General features: G+C 37.0%; 1 protein-coding gene across 1 annotated transcript in view; it reads right to left on the bottom strand.

Moving 5' to 3' along the window:
• The window catches only part of tanc1b (tetratricopeptide repeat, ankyrin repeat and coiled-coil containing 1b), a 184,503-nt gene extending 168,631 nt beyond the window's left edge, over window positions 1-15,872 (bottom strand). The window contains exon 1 of the mRNA XM_084420453.1: window positions 15,748-15,872. The gene's annotated coding sequence lies outside the window, so the exon portion shown is untranslated. The remainder of the gene's footprint in view (window positions 1-15,747) is intronic.
• Between the last annotated feature and the right edge of the window lie 2,516 nt (window positions 15,873-18,388).

The raw sequence follows: 18,388 nt of genomic DNA, 5'->3' as shown, positions 1-18,388 counted from the left end.
TGGCTCTCTGACTGAACAAAGACTTTGGCAGAACAATCTCAGCCATGCAAGATGAAGATACCATGTCCTGAGGAACGGGGGGGAAAGAAATCCCAGAGAAAACCCATGGACTATCTCCACAGGAATGACCATGTGGCAGGGCTACAGGTATCTGGGCTCTATAAAGCAGCTTTATCTCTATTCTAAAGGGGGTCTTGCTGCTCCAATGACTTGGCTATCAGCATTATCTCAGTCAGCCTCTCAGCATCCCATTACACACTGAGACCCTTAAAGCCTGAAAGTTACTTAAGAGCAAAGGAAAGCACGCTGCTTTAAAGGCACACTATGCAGTTTCCGTTTTTCTCAAACAGCGCCCCCTAGAGTCGCTGTGGAGTACTTGTATTTAACGTTACTGTCGAAAATACCACTCACGCCGTCTCTGCACTCTTCCGACCGCGCTTTCTTTGTTTTCTTCGTCGACTCTGCCATGATTCACGTCTGAAATGCGTGCTAGTGTCTTCCACAGAGGCTGCTTCATATGTTGTTGATGTATGTGCCGTAAAGCAAGTCGTGATTCTCGCGAGATTTGTCGGGACGCCACCTCTCAAACCTGCATTGCTGGTTTTGCCAGCGCCGTCCCCCCCTGCTTTGCTATCGGGATGATTCACCCTACTACGAGTTTGTTTACCATCTAAATTATTTCGAAGCTGTTATATTAAACGTACATTATGTAATTTTTATCGCCGCTAGAGGCCGCTAACCTCTTACAATAACAAACGCGTAGTTTGATGACGCAACATTTGCTAAGAATTATGGATCTTGTCGTCAACGTCAAGCCGACCGATCTAATAATGTTTATGGATGAGTAAATACATTGATGTTTTTATCATGACTGTGATATGAAGCAGGTCGGGATTGCTAAGAGACAGCTATCAGCTCCACACGCGACGCGAGTCCCGCGGATATAAAAGGAATATGGACATTTCATTCTACCGAACTACACGTGCACAATTACTACTTACAGGTCAGTTTATTAGACAAATTAAACTTGTGAGGTAACGCAGCGCTGTTTCACTTGGTCTAACATTACACTAGCACACTAAACTGCATTTGAATGTGTTGAAATGTATGTGTTAGTTTGTCTGTATGAGACTAGCAGTGAGCTAGATCAACATTAGAATAACATACAGATCATAGTCTAACATTTTATCATTGTTGAACTATATAACATTGATTCGTTTTATGTAAATGTGCTCACCTGTTTAATAAAGTACATGTAGGAGCGGTCGAAGTCTCGGACGTGGAGCTCACGGCATCTCGAAAACACCGCGCTGATATTGATTCTCGTTTTAGTTCTCCTTTTTTATCCAAAGTCTGCTTGCCATGGTCCATAATGTTTGAACGAAACAACAACAGCGACATAGACATTGCGAACTAACAGTCGTCCACGTCTGTCGCCTTGGTTACTATCAGAGGGCTCTGGTTGCTATGGCAGTACGAGCGGAAACCAGGGGCAACGTGGGGTACGTGTCTTCGAATTAAATTACAAATTTCTCCTGGTTTGAAAGTTGTTGGAAACAGTCAGGATAATGTAAGTACACAACTAAAAAAAATAGATATAACATAGATATAGTGATTTTTGCTATTTTTAAATAAAAAAAGTTACATATTGTGCCTTTAAGATACAAATCTTGCATAGAGTGCCTTTAAAGGTGAAGTGTGTCATTTTATCACCAAGTGTTATGTTAGTATCATTGGGATACTAGGCTATAGTTTTCATTAATATTTTGAATTCGTTTTTTTTTTTCTGTTTTAATTTTAGTTAGTTGCATTATAGTGTTTTTTTTTTTTGTTAAAGTTATGCTTTTTCAAATATTATTACCCTTCATGCAATGTGTAATATAGCTGTTTGAGAATGTAAAAGATTAAAGATCAAAGCGCACGACAAATAAAGTTATTGTCTCCTAAAAAAAATCTATTCTGAAATTCGTCTCACTTCCTGTTACAAACCTAAGTAACAATGTAACAAATTTGCATAATGCCAGTCTATGGTCTTCATTGGCTGCTTGCGAACGACGTCTACTCGACTCGCTCTCAAACACTGTCTGAGACTGGAAGAGTTGGTTCATGTTGTCGTCAAGTCGAGAAGACGCTGTTATCAAAAGGATGGCGACGAGCGCTGAAATTGATGCGGAAAGACCGACGCCACAATGACCATTCATGAAGCGCTGAGGAAGATCCGGAGCTGTAACTAAGGTTAGAAAAAAGATTTAACTCTTTAAGAGCATCATTTCTTGAAAGTCACTTTCCTAATTTGTCATAAGCAATCTCATCTCTACTAATTAACTTCTTCAACTATTCATCACAAAATTAAGAGTTATGCATATTAATGTTGCCTAAATTACTTAAACCGGCTGTGTCGTCACTGACACTTACCAACAAGCTGTATTCATTTTACCGTAACTCTTCAACCGTTTGCACTATGAAAACCATTCAAATTGCCCCTGACAGTAGACAACATGCGCTTTTCGGCAATATACGGCTTATTACGGTAATTGCAAATCCATCAGCAAATGACAGCAGCTTTCTGGCAGAGCGGGAAGGAAGGATTTGAACAGAGAGATACCAAGCGCAGCAGGTTAGAGTGTTTTGGATTGCATAAAATAATAAAAGAAACAAACAAATACATGGCGAAAGAAGTGGTAGACAGCAGAACAGGATGATTTTGAATGAAACTTGGGAGGCAATTGGCCGTTACTCTTTTACGTATCTCAGCATGTGCTGTGCGCACGTGTATGTGTGTGTGCCTATGTATGCATGCATTTGTATATGTGTGTGCGTGTATGAAAAAAAGTGTCCTAAATGAAAACTGTGCAACCTAATGTCACAAAAAAGACTTGCATATATGTATTATAGTTCATTTTTCAACTTTAAAGTGTTAGTTTCTTTCATGCGTGATTTTTCTGTTTTGTTTTTTTCTAAATAAAAATCAGTACTTTTTTTTTTTTTTTTGGTCTATTTAAATTCTATTTACAAACTCACCACACACAGTAATGGCCAATAACTGTAATTTGTTGAAAGCTAATTTTTTTTCTGAAAAAGATGACACCTTGCACATGAAGATAGCACATTGCTTTAGAGTTTTACAGTCAAAAAAAATAATAATGTGTGAGAAACACCTATTTCAGCTTCAGGTTCTAAAGGGTTAAGCATTACAACATTTGTGCCCATGCATATAACATGAAATAGACGGAGTTGTATTATCGGTGCATCCCCATGGAAAACATCACACACTTCACTTTTAAACAGTGTATTGTGGAAGTTCAGATGAACAACAGTGAAACTTTTCTCTGGGTTCTGCAATCATTCTTTTTATGAACACCTGCACTAAACTTGTTTCTAGTTAAAGATCTCGTTTCCACCATGTCACAAATCTACCCCAAAAAAAACACAGCTCAGCTAAACAATAGACAGGTTGAAGTGTTGACGGTACCATCTGCAGTATTGTACTTCTGATCGCCTCTGGCTTCTTCCACACACACACACACACACACACTGAACCGTCACAGCCCAGATGAGCCCTGCGTGTCCTCGAGACTCTCACAATTACAGCAGGTCAATCTCAACCGCCGCCAACATCCACACACTTTTCCATTCTCTCGCTCTCCAAGCAACTCTTTTCAATGAGCTATTTGACATGAATGATTCCTCAGAGTCCGTCTCCGGCGTCATGACAACCACGAAACCAACAGAGTCGGGCCTGCGTCTGTGACGGGTCATTACGACTAACCTGTACATTTTCCTGTCCCATCATGCATGGATAATGCATGCATTTAGATGGATAAAATACTAAAACATATCATTTTTTAAAAGAAGATTTGAACTTAATATGGTTTATAATTTTAAATCATATTAGTTACTTTGGTTTGAGTGGATGATTGTCATTGTACCGTCTTTAAATCAAAATGTTTCAAACAATACATGTTTTCATTGGAATCTAGTTTTAATCCATAGGTAATTTTATTCCCTCGGTATCACTTGACCAAAATCATCTTAACTAATAAAAGATTTGATGAATTCTTGAAAAGTTAAAGAGCTGAAAAAGTACTACAGGACAGGAACGACCCGACCGTGTCTTTATGACAAGAAAATGACAGACATCCTTTTCTGAAGAATTTAATAGGTGAAATTGCTATAATGGACAGAATAATGGACGCGTTAATAGGAACCGTTAAATGCCCATTGACGAAAAGAACCAGAACAAGATAACAGGTGATTGCAGACGGAGAGAAGAATTCCTCACCTTGAAACGGGAAATGAGCAAGTAAAAGACAATGAGCAGCTGGAGCGGGCTCCGTATCTCAGCTCTATAGACTGCCATGCATTCACAATGACATGAAAGGAACAATGACGTTTTTAATACGAGTTTACTTCAGTCCATAAAACAGCTCTGGGAAACCAGGAAGAGAAGTCTGGGAAACTGGAAAATGGAAATATTGCATCAAAATTATTCATATTCACTCTCAACAAAGTGAGTTAAACAAGCGATGCAATCATTCTTCACTTAGAAAAGGCGGAATTCTGCACTTTTGTAGCATTTTATTGCTCCACTTTTAAGAATGCAATTAATAATTCTAATACCAGACCAATGCAAGTATAATTGTACAATAGGATCCACATGCTTTAAATTAAATTAAATTAAATTAAATTAAATTAAATTAAATTAAAAAATTCATTCATTCATTCATTCATTCATTCAAAAAAAATAAAAATAATAATAATAATAATAATAATAATTTAATTTAATTTAGGTCTAATTTAATTTAGGCCTTATTTAATTCAATTTAATTCATGCATAAATTTAATTAAATTAAATTTTAAACTTTCTGCTCTTGAATCAGTCCTTGAATCAGTGTCCTGGATCTGTAAACACTTGAACTTAATACAACCTTCTGTGGGAAGTCATAAAGTTTCCCTTCCCAAATGACAGGAATGATCACAGGTCTAAACAGAGCACAGACAACCCAGAAACAGGCGGTTTTCAACACCCCGAGTCCAATGACTCACTCGCCTCTTCAGGGCAGAAAATGAAGTAATGCTGACACCGATAAGTTTAGATTTGACTCAGGCAGAGAAACTCTGTCTCACACTAATAATATCCCCTCTTCTTATATACACGAGAAGAGAGTAGGGTCGGGAAATCGAAAATCTGATTCCAATTCTGAAATCAGATACTTACAGGGATATTTCACCGCTGGAAAGATGAATGTGTATGTAAATTGGGTCATTTATGTAGTAGAAATGTGAAATTATGTGAAGTTGGTGCCTTCTAGACTGAGAAATGCCCCAAAAAAAATGTTTTGGCTCATATGGATGAAAGACAACAACTCCCAGAATGCACTTGCTTCGCTGCCCTACGAGGCCACTCCCAAGCCACGCCTCCCGGTTACAGAGGGCAGTATTGGAAGAAATGATACAGCTAGGCTACTAGTCGCCTCGAAACTGAAAAGACGGGCGTTTTATGGTGAGATCCCCCATGGGCGGGTTGAACACGTGCGGAACGAGCTCCTCCTACTGGCTGTAGTCTCTCGCCTCTGGACAAAAAACCCTCTGATGACACTAAATTACGATTTTTGCGTTTTTCCAGACACACAATACAGAAATCTCTCGTCTCTGGGGGACATGAGGGAGGGAAGCACGGCCATTCGAAAGGGTTGATACAAAGCTTAATGTTAATCAGTGAAGTATCCCTTTAAGGTCAGTAATCGGGTACTTGGTATAAAATTCAAATTTCGATTCTGCTTATCGATTCCTGTGCACATTTTAATGTGTTTTTAACCCATTCAAGCGCAAGAAGAGGTGAAGGAGAACTAAATTCGACACGCCTCTCTTTCACGTCTTCTTGCGTTTGAATGGTTTAAAACCACATTAACATGTGCACAGGAATCGATAAGAAAAATCACTCAAGTTCGCTAAAGTTCAAACGTCACCCAACCCTATAAAAGAGAGACTCTATCAGTCAACTGCAAACAACATGTTAATGAGGCTGTGCTGTCGTTCCAGAGGACGAGCAGGGTGTATTTTAGGATTACCGCACCTGTGGGCACACTATTTTTGGTTATCTTATGAAGACAATAAACAGAATTGAAAGTAAAACTTTTTGGAGCGTATCCCTCATAAAAAGAGATCTGAAACCTGGCTCTTTAAAACTGAGAAAACTTTCTCTCCGTGTATTTCTTATTATTTACTCGTAATCTGAAGATAGAAAAAGTCAATATGTACAATTTCTTGATGAAAACGTATTCTTTCAAATGTATTAATTTCTGTGAATCTGTTCAAACTGTCCCATTATAATGAACCAATGTAATTATCTGATTCAACGCTCACAAAAGTATTTAAAAAATGTTTTCTAATGTTTTAGAGAGAAATATATAGGTAAGTATTGCTATTTATTTCTTCATGCATTTGCATATGTAAATAAATGATTAAATATTATTTCAGAGCAAATCCTACAATATTCTATCTACACAATCTAGCATATCTTTATGTTTGGTATACCTATTATATCAATCTATTGGACATTTAAAAAAGCTTTCATTGATATACAGTACCAGTGAAAAGTTTGGAAACATTACTATTTTAATGTTTTTGAAAGAAGTCTCTTATGCTCATCAAGCCTGCAGTTATTAAAAAAAATAAAAATTAAAAATAAACTAATATTATGAAATATTATTACAATTTAAAATAATGGTTCTCTTTTTTAATACACTTTAAAATGTAATTTATTTTTGTGATGCAAAGCTGAATTTTCATCAGCAAGTACACCAGTCTTTGGTGTCTTATGATCCTTCAGAAATCATTCTAATATGCTGATTTATGATCAATGTTGGAAACAGTTGTGCTGCTTAATATTTTTTTATAACCTGAGATACTTTTTTCAGGATTATTTGATGAATAAAAAGTTTAAAAGAACTGTATTTATTTAGAATAGAAATCTTTTGTAACAATATACACTACCGTTCAAAAGTTTGGGAACAATAACTATTTTTTTTTTAAAGAAATTAGTACTTTAATTCAACAAGGATGCGTTAAATTGATAAAAGGTGATGGTAACGATTTATATTGTTAGAAATGTTTTTATTTTGAATAAATGCTGTTTTTATGAATAAATGCTGTTAACGTTTTACTCATCAATGAATCCTGAAAAAAAGTATTCCAAAAAAATATATTAAGCAGCACAACTGTTTCCATCATTGATAATAACTGAGTATCAAATCATCATATTAGAATGATTTCTGAAGGATCATAAGACACCAAAGACTGGAGTACTTGCTGATGAAAATTCAGCTTTGCATCACAAAAATAAATTACATTTTAAAGTATATTAAAAAAGAGAACCATTATTTTAAATTGTAATAATATTTCATAATATTACTGTTTTTTTTTTTTTTTTTTTTTTTTTGATGAGCAAAAGAGACTTCTTTCAAAAACATTAAAAATAGTAATGTTTCCAAACTTTTGACTGGTACTGTATCTGGAATCACTTTCAATCAAGACTTCCACATTTTGTGTAATACTGTGGAAAAATATACAGTTTAAGCATTAAAATTCCTACTAATTTATAATGCTTTGCAGTGATATTGTTTATGATTTATAAGGAACTCCGTCACATTTATCACACGTGACAACAGAAGAAGAAGAAAGTGTGAGAAAAATCAGACACTCTTCTCTAAACAAAGTTGAGACTTGTTTCACTGCAGTTCACAGTTGCACCTGAGGCTGTGGAAACTAAATCAACCTGACAAGACAGCATTCATTCACTCCAATACACACACACACACACACTATAGAAGACAAAACACTCCGTCCTTCCTTCATTTAAAGAGCTCTGGAACTCAATCAATGCGGTCTCCACCTACATTAATGCATCACCTTCATTATCAGGGAGAAGAAGATAGCTATAGGAAAAGATTATGTAATATAGGAGAATCAATCGTCATTACTTAAGGCCTTCAAAGGGATCAGCTGCAGAGATGTTGGTTACTGTTATCTTATTAACTGTTAAATATTAACTCACCCAGTAGAAAGTCTCCTGGCAATCTCTAACTTTAGCACAGCAGATACAGCCCCTTATTTCAGAGCAAAGCTGGGTCATTTAGCTTAAGAAAAAAAGAAGTATACATCTCAACATTTTTCTGGATATTGACAATATATTTTAACACAACATTTGAAGTGGATCAAAAAAAAGTTCATCAAAGTTGTCCTAGACAAGAATGGGTATTGTTCAAAATTCATGTGTAAGTTTGATCCACTTCAAATGTTGACTACTGTATATCACCAGGGACTTTTATTTTGCTTTTATTTTTAACTTATTGTAAATAGCTTATATGTCATATGTGACCATGGATTACATGGGTACATTTTATGAAATTGAGATTAATATATCATCTGAAAGCTGAATAAATAAGCTTTCCATTGATGTATGGTTTGTTATGATAGGACAATATTTGGTCGAGATACAACTATGAAAAAAAAAAAAAATTCGAAACATTGAGAGAATCTCTTGTTCATTTATGTTCACGATTGTGCTTCATTAACTCACAAAAATAAATGTTTTATATATTTACGGTAGGATATTAACTAAATATCTTCATGGAACATGATCTTTACTTAATATCCTAATGATTTTTGGCATAAAAGAAAAATGGATAATTTTGACCCATACAATGTATTGCTGGCTATTGCCACAGATATACCCGTGCGACTCGTGACTGGTTTTGTGATCCAGACCAGGGTCACATATAAATATTTTCAATAAGTCACCCACTTCTACCTAAAATCCGCTCTCAGTGATGGAAAGTTAAGCTGAGTGTCATAAAATGTGAGAATTCCCCCACTTTCGTCATCGGAATTCCATGAGGCTGAAGTGAAAATGAGTGAATGTGAAAGTCTGACATGCTCACGACTCCTCCACTGATAAACACATCACAGGTGGACAGCTTACGACAGCTGACAGATAAGAGTATGGGAACTTGCTAGCAGGTCAAGAGCAGAGGATAACCGGTGCGAAAGCGTAAGGCATTGAGACTCAAAAGAAGAGGAACTAATATGTGAAATGAAGAATGAGGGCTTGAACATGAAACGTTGTAAATGTTTGACGTCGAAAAGCTTTCCTCGAAAAGCTCCCTATAGCGCAGAAATCATGGACATCTAAGTATTTGTAGTGAGTAAATTATAATAGATCTAAGCACATGTATTATGGCAGACATTAAACAGCTGTTCTCTTTTGTGAATAAAGAGCATGACTGACATCTAAAACAAGAAAAACTGGCTCTGTTTTATACAACATTCACAGTAAATCCACAAAGCAATTATAAAACGAAAAGAATTCAGAATCAAACTTTTTTTGTCAATTTTGTACAGGGTAAAATAAAATAAATATTTGTTTTATTACTTTGACAAATTGAGTATTAATTTCGAGGCTACACACGACCCAAAGAATACGAAAAACAGGCTTATGACTTTAGATTAAATTATTAAGAAGTTACAAGATTATTTATGATATTTTCTGACTAGTAGGTGTCACTATAACAATATATAGAGATTGATAAGACAGATTTACTTCCGAACTTCACCTCTGTCAAATATACAGGTAAACTGGTTCCGATAATTTACCAGTAAGGGAAGATGTGACATTACCGGTAAATTACCGGTATATGCGTTGTGTGTGAACGCGGAATGAAGATTATCTGTATTTTGCACGTACAAGGTCAGAACGCTCTGACGTAAGAAGTCATTTGGGCCAATCAGAAGCCGTTGAAAGAGCAACGGTTCTGGGCCATTCATAAAATTATGATGCAGAATTGCAGATGACACGTTTACACAGTTAATCAGAGTTTTTGTCCTAAAACGATTCAATTTTAGAAACGGTTTCTATTTTTCTGCGGCGTCGCGCTGGAACAACAAACACAAAGTGTGGCGATGATAATCTCAGGTGCTGTTTATGTGCTTTATTTAATGTTAAAAGCGTGTAATGTGACTTTGAATATCATATAGTGCTCCAGCTTTGTGGCTGTAAAAGCAACAATGGATAATTCACCTCAGATCTTGAATTAAACAAATGGAAACAAGAACGTTCAAACTGTGAACAAACAAGTGTATTCTTTGACAAAGATTGTTTTAGTAACTATGTATTTTTAATAATGTTTAAATGGTGTAATATTTGTGAATTTGATTATGTAGCTACTTATCCATTTTCTTGCGCGTGCCGTGCCGTCAAGATTACTCTCTGGTGCCGTGCACACGCTGTTCTGATTGGCTGACTCCGCCCACACGCTGTTCTGATTGGCTGTGGGTTTTGATTGATTTTGATGCATCTAGCAGTCGAGTCGCGTCTAGTGTTGACAGACGGTGTTACGGTAAAAAGCCAGAATGCTGTTGCTTGTGTGAACAGCACATTTTTTTATTTACCAGTAAAGTCGTTCTAGCAATTTACCGGGATTGCTGTGTGAAAGGGGCTGATGTCAATCAATATATTTCAAGAATGAAGTTTCTGAGCCAAAAGATGATGGTGGTGCAAGAGGGTTCGGCTGGTCAGAGGACTATTCAGACCACCACCAATCAGTGTGACAAACCTTATCACTTTCTTCCAAATGCTTCCACAGGATGCCATACAGAGGAACAGCAGAGGAATCAGATTTAAAAAAATGTCCGCTTATCAAAACAATAGGGGTTAGACACTACGTTCAGCCCGTAGAAATAATAGAACAGTAAACTACAGTGGCAATAATGGGGAGGAACTCAACACAGTGGCAACAAGTAAAAAGAAAAAGAAAAGTGTTTTCTCTGAGCCGTCATGGCAGTGCTCTACATTTCACAGCCTGGTACAGTTTATTCTGCACATTCCCACATAGCGAGCTCACCGCATGTCCAAAAACGACAGCTCAACCAAAACACACGCAGTGCTGTGGTCCAGTATAAGTCACCGAACTGGTGCAAAGGAGTCTGTAATTCTAGAGTAACAGACCTCTGACTAGACTTTTGGAAAGTCTGGTTACACACTGCAAAATGTAGATCTGGGTCAAGAACTGCCCGCTTAGACCGGATTAGACTGTCTAACTGACATGTAAAATGACCATCAGTGGTCATTTTGTTTCCAGAGGCTGAATCCAGTGGGTTTATCTGAAATAAATTACCATAATATCTAGTGGGGTAATGATGCATCAATGGTTCAATGCATCGATCAAATGACTAATGAATGATATAATGTATTGATGCAATGCATACAAATAAAATAAAAATCAATATACATTTTTATATATTATCTATAATACATACTAGATGACTTGTTTGAGTTTTAACAACTTTATTTTAGAAATATCTTTTTTATGTGTATTTTTTTTTTTTTCAAGTATACCTAATTTTGTTGTGGATGTATTTTAGAGAGCACAGAAGTCTGAAAGATTTTCTTGACTGTTGTCATTGCTCTCATCTAATTGCACATGCACAATATGATTGATGATGCAACTTTTTCATCATTTATTTTTCCATTGATTTACGCCCCTAATAGTAAAAGACTTCAAATAAAGTCGTGGCTGTTTTAACTGTTAAAATGTGATCAGAATATATAAACATCCTAAAATCATTAAAGGACAAGTTCGGTATTTTACACTTAAAGCCCTGTCGTTTCTGGGCTTTCTTTTCTGTCGTTTCGTTTCTGATGAAATAGAACGGTTAAGATTAAAATTTGGACACATGCTGCTGTCCCGAGAATTTTAGGTTTATTTCGCTTCCCCCCCCCCCCCCCCCCACCTACACAATGGCAGCCTATGGGCACTGGAACAATCCTTCATAAAACGCATTAAACTTTCGTTTACAAAGACGTGAAACTCGCCGAGTGGTCAGGGGTGTTCACTGATATGCTCACAAAAAAATCGCTGCAAAAGATGCTTTCCAACAGGTGTTTTACCATTCGTTGTAAAACTGTGGATCTATTTTTCCCAAACGTCTCACACCCGTAGATTCTTCCGTTGAGAGCTTGAATAATAGACACTCCAGCCCAGTTGGTGGCGATAATGCACCTTTGCCAATTGCAAGCAAACCACTGGCATTGAATTGAATACACAGAAGAAGCGGCGGAGTAATACCGTACCTCACACAGCTCGTCCAATACAAGTCAATGGAGTTGGACAAAAACTACGATAAAACCTGTTGGAAAGCATCTTTTGCAGCGATTTTTGTGTGAGCATATCAGTGAACACCCCTGACCACTCGTCTTTGTAAACGAAAGTTTAATGCGTTTTATGAAGGATTGTTCCAGTGCCCATAGGCTGCCATTGTGTAGGTGGGGGGGGGAAAGCGAAATAAACCTAAAATTCTCGGGACAGCAGCATGTGTCCAAATTTTAATCTTAACCGTTCTATTTCATCAGAAACGATCTGTAAACAGGGCTTTAAGTGTAAAATACCGAACTTGTCCTTTAAGTATATATTACAGACCAAAGAAACCAAAGCTTGTGGATGTCCAGTTTACCTCAAACAAAACTTGCACACTTCACCTTTAACCTTAAAGGAGAACTCCGGTCAATTTTAACATTGAGCTCATTTTTTTGTACATTTGGAGTGCTGTCAATACAGAGAACAACGACAAAAATCGGTGTTGCCTACACCGAGTTATTCTATTTTTAAAATTTGCACCCTGTTGACTTCAATGGGGCAAGTACTAAACCTGCTTTTAGCCTCTTAACATCCTTGATGTGTCATTACAAGTGCACAGAAAATGTGAGTGATTCCTTCTGAGTGAACACGAGTGAGTCTGACTGCAGTAGATGTGAAAGAAATGTATAAAAATGATGTTATTTAAGCCAGCGCAAATACCTTTGTTTACATCCTGTTTTTCGGTTGAAGTCCAAAGTAGTCGATTGCAGAGTTCACACGCATAGGTTTAATACCTATGATCACGCGCGTGAACTCGGCAATCGACTACTTTATTTTTACTATGACTACTACGTAATTTTTTAAGTTGATTCTTTGCAAAAAACACTTTGTTCTTTCAAAATGATATGTGCTCATTAAAGGTGTAATTACTTCTACCAACTAATCAAGTATTCTCGTAAGCGTTGAATCTGCCATTTAGAATACATACGAGCGAGTCGCTCGAATGGCGGCAGCCATGTTGCGCCTCCATCTTGAAAATACATGTGCCAAAGAGGGACATACCTGGAAATTCAAGCTTCGCCTTTCGCGTTTTTACACTCAGTGGCACCGTGACGAACGCGAGGGGGAGATTACTCGCGACTGCCGGCAGATTTGAAATAATACGCCCACCGTAGGAGTTAAAACGCCCTCGGAATGGGAGGAGCTAGAAAGTAATATTCAGTTGGTAGTCATAAACAATTTCACCACTAGATGGGAGAAATCCTACACAGTGTAGCTTTAAGGTAATATTATTTACTGATCCATTACCAACGCGGTGGCAAATAAACTGCCACAGTCACAGCCCTTTAGAACCACAATCGAGATAAACATAATCTGTGCTCGGAAATACAGATCATTTAAAGCGTTTCGACCTCCCACAAAGCACTAGAATTAGTTTATTATTTCCAGCCTGACAGCATCTGAGTGCCCTGCTGAAACAGACACACAACACAGCTTTTGTTTTGGACGTAACACAACCCTCTCCCCGGCCACTAGCACAATGTTATTAAATGAGTGTTTCCCTGCAGGCCACCAGAGTCACCCCAGGACCATAAAAACGTCCCATCATGATCTACAGCCTGACAACCAGTCCCTGATGGTGCGGATGGAGCCGGTGAGGGCAATTAAGAAATGTCGCTTTCATTCCAGTTGGCACCGCCGAACCATTAGCGCTGTGTGAGAGAGAGAAAAAAACGAATTTTCCGACATTTGTTTTAAGCTTCAAAGTGCATTTGTGCCTCGCAGCTTTATTAAACAAAGCCAAACAGAGATAGAAGGATGACTTTTGAACCTAAATCTCTACAGGTGTGTCGTATTGTGAGTCACACAAACTTTCCGAATCATTCCAGTGGATCCGCTATAGCGTCGAGCACATGGCGATACTTCAGCAAAAGCAGATGTGCAGCATATAATGGACATGTTGTAAAGACATGGGCTCAAGACATCCAGAACTAGAGGTCTTTTCATGCCCATTTGTATCAACTACTGCATGTGTTTACGTGTGGTACCAGCACCTGTTATTGGCCAGCTGGCTATGAACCATGAAACGGGGTTCCCACACTTTCTGACCAATGACTTTTACAGTCGTTTGTGATTAACAGAGAATAATCACTGTATAGAGATTGCATTAAAAAAATAAAAATAAAAATAAAAAGACAAGAGATGAGCATAACTGGGTGTAATATAGTCTCCATTATAGAAATATTCACATTACTTTTTGAGATTTTTTAAGGTTTAAATCACAATTTTAAAATGTCCTGGTTTTTCATGACCGTGGGAACTCTGTATAGTAAATCCATGGAAAGCTTTCCTAAGGCTAGGAAAAGGAGTGCCCTCTTTCAACATCACATTATGACTCAGCATTAAAACTCATTACAAACCCTTTTGATTTTAGGCCAAAATGTGACCTGGACATGAGATTCACCTGCAATATAGGTATCTTTGAGTACCCTAAAAAGTGCTCTAAATAAAATATTAGGGATATATAACGGCAGATATATGTTCATTTTTAATGTTATCGGCCCAATAAGAAAATTTGGCCGATATATTAAAGCTGATAATTAATGGATTATTTCCTTAAACTGAGACATTATGGTTTTGAATTGCTTGAAATATGAATTAATCACTTCAAAAAAGAAAATATGGTTAAGTCACATTCTGTCACATAGGCTACATACAATTATAATGATAACAGTATATATAATTGTGTGCTTAGGACATGGCTTTTAATAGTGGGTCTTTTGTTTTTGCTCTCAAAAATTATATACAAATTTGGATTTGGATTTATCCGCCAATATATCGGTTATCGGCTTTCATATCGGTGCATCCCTACATAATTATTATTATTAAGTACACCTACTTATTAATTATTAGGAAAAATGTCCACAATTTAGAATAATAAAGTCATCAAAACTGTGTTAGAAGCTTTTTCTATCTGGTCTATTTATATTCACTACTGTTTTTGTATGCTAAACAAATGTAAAATATTTTAAACAGAACCATTTAGATGAAAAGTTTTGTTTAAAACAACAACGATTAACTAAGTTACATTGAAGTGTCAATCATCTGTCGGACTGGTAACGTTACTAATGTGAATGGCAGGAAGTCTGAGAACGGTATCTATAATCAAAACACTAAAGAACTATGTGGAAAAGCACATTATGAACCCATGAAGAGATTATATTCATAATAAATGTAATAATGCTTCCCACCACACTCCAAATATCCGAAAGTGAATTTCTGCGACGCACAAATTCGTGAATTCCCATTATAAGAGCAGATAATCCCAGCAGGAGACGCCAATAATCCAACTTAATGTGTAAAAGAGATTTCAGACAACATTTAAACAGTTCATAAACCACACACACACCGGTTTCACACACCAGAGAATAGGACAAGCCCCGGCATATTCCCGTTTAATCTGAGATAGAGAAGCGCGAGCGAAACAAATTAACGTTAACGTTAGATATCAAACTCCAACTTAACTCACGAGCCTCTGAAAATGAAGTGGGAACACTTTAAACACTTCATTAATACCCACCGGCCAGCTCTGAAGATGTAAATGCTACATTACCTGATTTATGTCATGAATTATCCGTCAGGGAAAAGTTTTGAGCCGCTTCTTCTTCTCTCTCACACTCACAGACAGTTGGAAGCGCGCGCACGGCTCCTCCCTCACTGAGCGCGCGCACTGAGGTCATCACGACGTCAAAAGTAAAGAGTAAAAGTATGTGTTTACTATCAAGGGGGCTTTTCTCGACAGTGAGGTGTCTTAAGTGTTGAGGTAATGCTAGAGCCGATGACAAAAGTTATCTACTTTATAATTTTAAAGTAATTTTTAAAAACGAATTACAAATTAAGATTACACTTTAATTCATAATGACCTTTGATTACAATAAACTACTGAACATTTCCACAATTATTGCTCAGTAAAAAAAAAAAGTATTATAATAATTAAGCTCAATAAACCATGTTAGACTTCCGTGACAACATGCCCCAATTGGAGGGCATTATAATAAAACTGTATGGGCTATGGACTGTCATAAGCTTTTTAGCACATAATAAACAGAAAACAATATAACGCCTCAATTTATATTTGTTTGGGCTCTTGATTAAAAGTAATAGTCCAAGTAATTCCAAAGTTAATCTGTTATTTTCCCATCTTTTTCCTTTCCTCAGGCCTAAAACCCGGTAAGCTGATATTATTGAGGCTTTAATCATCACAAAGTAATCATGCACTATTCAGAAGTGTGACTGGTATCTCTGAGAACCCGTAAATCTTACATTTTCTGCTATCAAAATTGCATTTTGTTGATTAAAAACTGCACAGGCTAAAACTGTGACTAATAGATCAAACTTCCCCAGTTGATTAATCACAGCGCATTAATACTTTTCTGGACTCCAGGTGAAAGATATATGAGCAGAGCTCTCTGTAAAACCCTTCAGAATATACAGGGACTAAAGTAAAGTTTGGTGTATGTAAGGGTTATGATGAGGAGATTTCTGAAAACAAAACTCACAGCCTTTATGTATTGAAGTTGAAATCTAGATGCAAGTGCAATAAAATAAACACTTAAATGTATATGTTGCATGTTTTCTTTCCATAGTCTGACAGAAAGAGTTATGGAAGCAAAATAGCCTAAAATCTTAAAATTCACCAGTGCATGAAAAAACAACGGGTTTGCCTTTAGTGTTAGGGTTTTTGAGCTATTAAAACAGTCTCTCAGATCTCAAACAACTTTACTGAACGTTAATGAGAAAGTCCTAAACCAAAGCACCACAAGAGGCAGTGCATTACAGTGATTTTATCACAATGCAAAGTGGAGGATTCATTCTTGAATCTGAAAAAAAAAAAAAAAAAACATTAAACCTTGTTTTTTGGAAAATGTTTAGTCAGCCTGAAGCATTTGAAAGGCAAGATTTACCGCAGGAAAGATGCTTGTGTAGAGAATTCCTCTGACATGTTTAAGTGCTGTTCCAGAGGTTCTGGCTGGCAGTGGATGTGAATGTGATGAAGTCTTTAATGCAGTTTGACCTTTGCATCTTGCAGGATCTTGTGGGGAAACACTCATGTGGTGAGTCTAAAATAGACCCAGATCTCCACAGCAGATGTCCTGCAGATGTTTGTAATAATGAGAGGTTGTAATTACAATTCAAAGTGAACTGGATATGCTGTTAGCCCGAGTGTGTGTGTGTGTGTGTGTGTGATGTTCATTTAAATGTTTGGGCGCTAACTGAATGCTGACACCCTACGGTACAGAGAGGTATTGCACACATTATGTGCTGTGGTACAAAACCTGTGAATGAAGTTACCTTGCAATATAAAAATTATATTACATAAAAAAACAATACATTTAGTTTTACAGTTTTGTTCAAAACAGTTTTGGTTAGTCACACACACACACACACACACACACACACACACACACACACACACACACACACACACACACACACACACACACACACACACACACACATATAGCCTATATACACATACATTAGTGCATTTGGTAGACACTTTTATCCAAAGCTACTTATTGCATTCAAACTGCACTTTTTTTTATATATATATAATGCCCTTTTCACAAGATGTAAAATAAGTCTCTGATGTCCCCAGAGTGTGTATGTGAAGTTTTAGCTCAAAATACCCCACAGATATTTTTATATAGCATGTTAAAATTGTCACTTTTTGAGGGTGAGCAAAAACACACCGTTTTGTGTCTGGCCCTTTAAATGCAAATGAGCTGCTGCTCCTGGCACAGGGGGCGGAGCTTCAACAGCTTGTGTCCTTTTACCTCACACACACATGCACTGAACATTTCAAAAACTTTTAGCCTTTTATGCTCAAACCGGAGTCAGACAATGATGGAGAGACTCGAGAAGAAGTGACAACAAGAAGCAACAGGACATTTCTGAATGGTTAGTTGATTAATTTATGTAGCTGATGTGTAGTTATCTTCTAGTCATTGATTAGCATATTCTGTCATGATAATCTATAAATCGTGTTGAGGGGGCGGGGTTTATGTAAATTTTAGGGTTGATGATGTCACTAACCCAGGAGGAATGTGGTGTAGTCTCTACCAGCCGTTTGTTGTAGTCCTTAAAAAGTGATGTCTTTAAAAGCAAATATCTCCCTTTGCTTTGAACTTTGAGCGTTGTAACTTTGCAGATGTTGTTTATGCTCAAACAGCAACATTACACACTAACTAAAG

The sequence above is a fragment of the Rutilus rutilus genome (assembly GCF_951802725.1).
Source record: "Rutilus rutilus genome assembly, chromosome: 10".
Classification (NCBI taxonomy): Eukaryota; Metazoa; Chordata; class Actinopteri; order Cypriniformes; family Leuciscidae; genus Rutilus; species Rutilus rutilus.
Note: the sequence above shows the minus strand (reverse complement) of the source record. Positions and strands in the feature narration are given on the sequence as shown.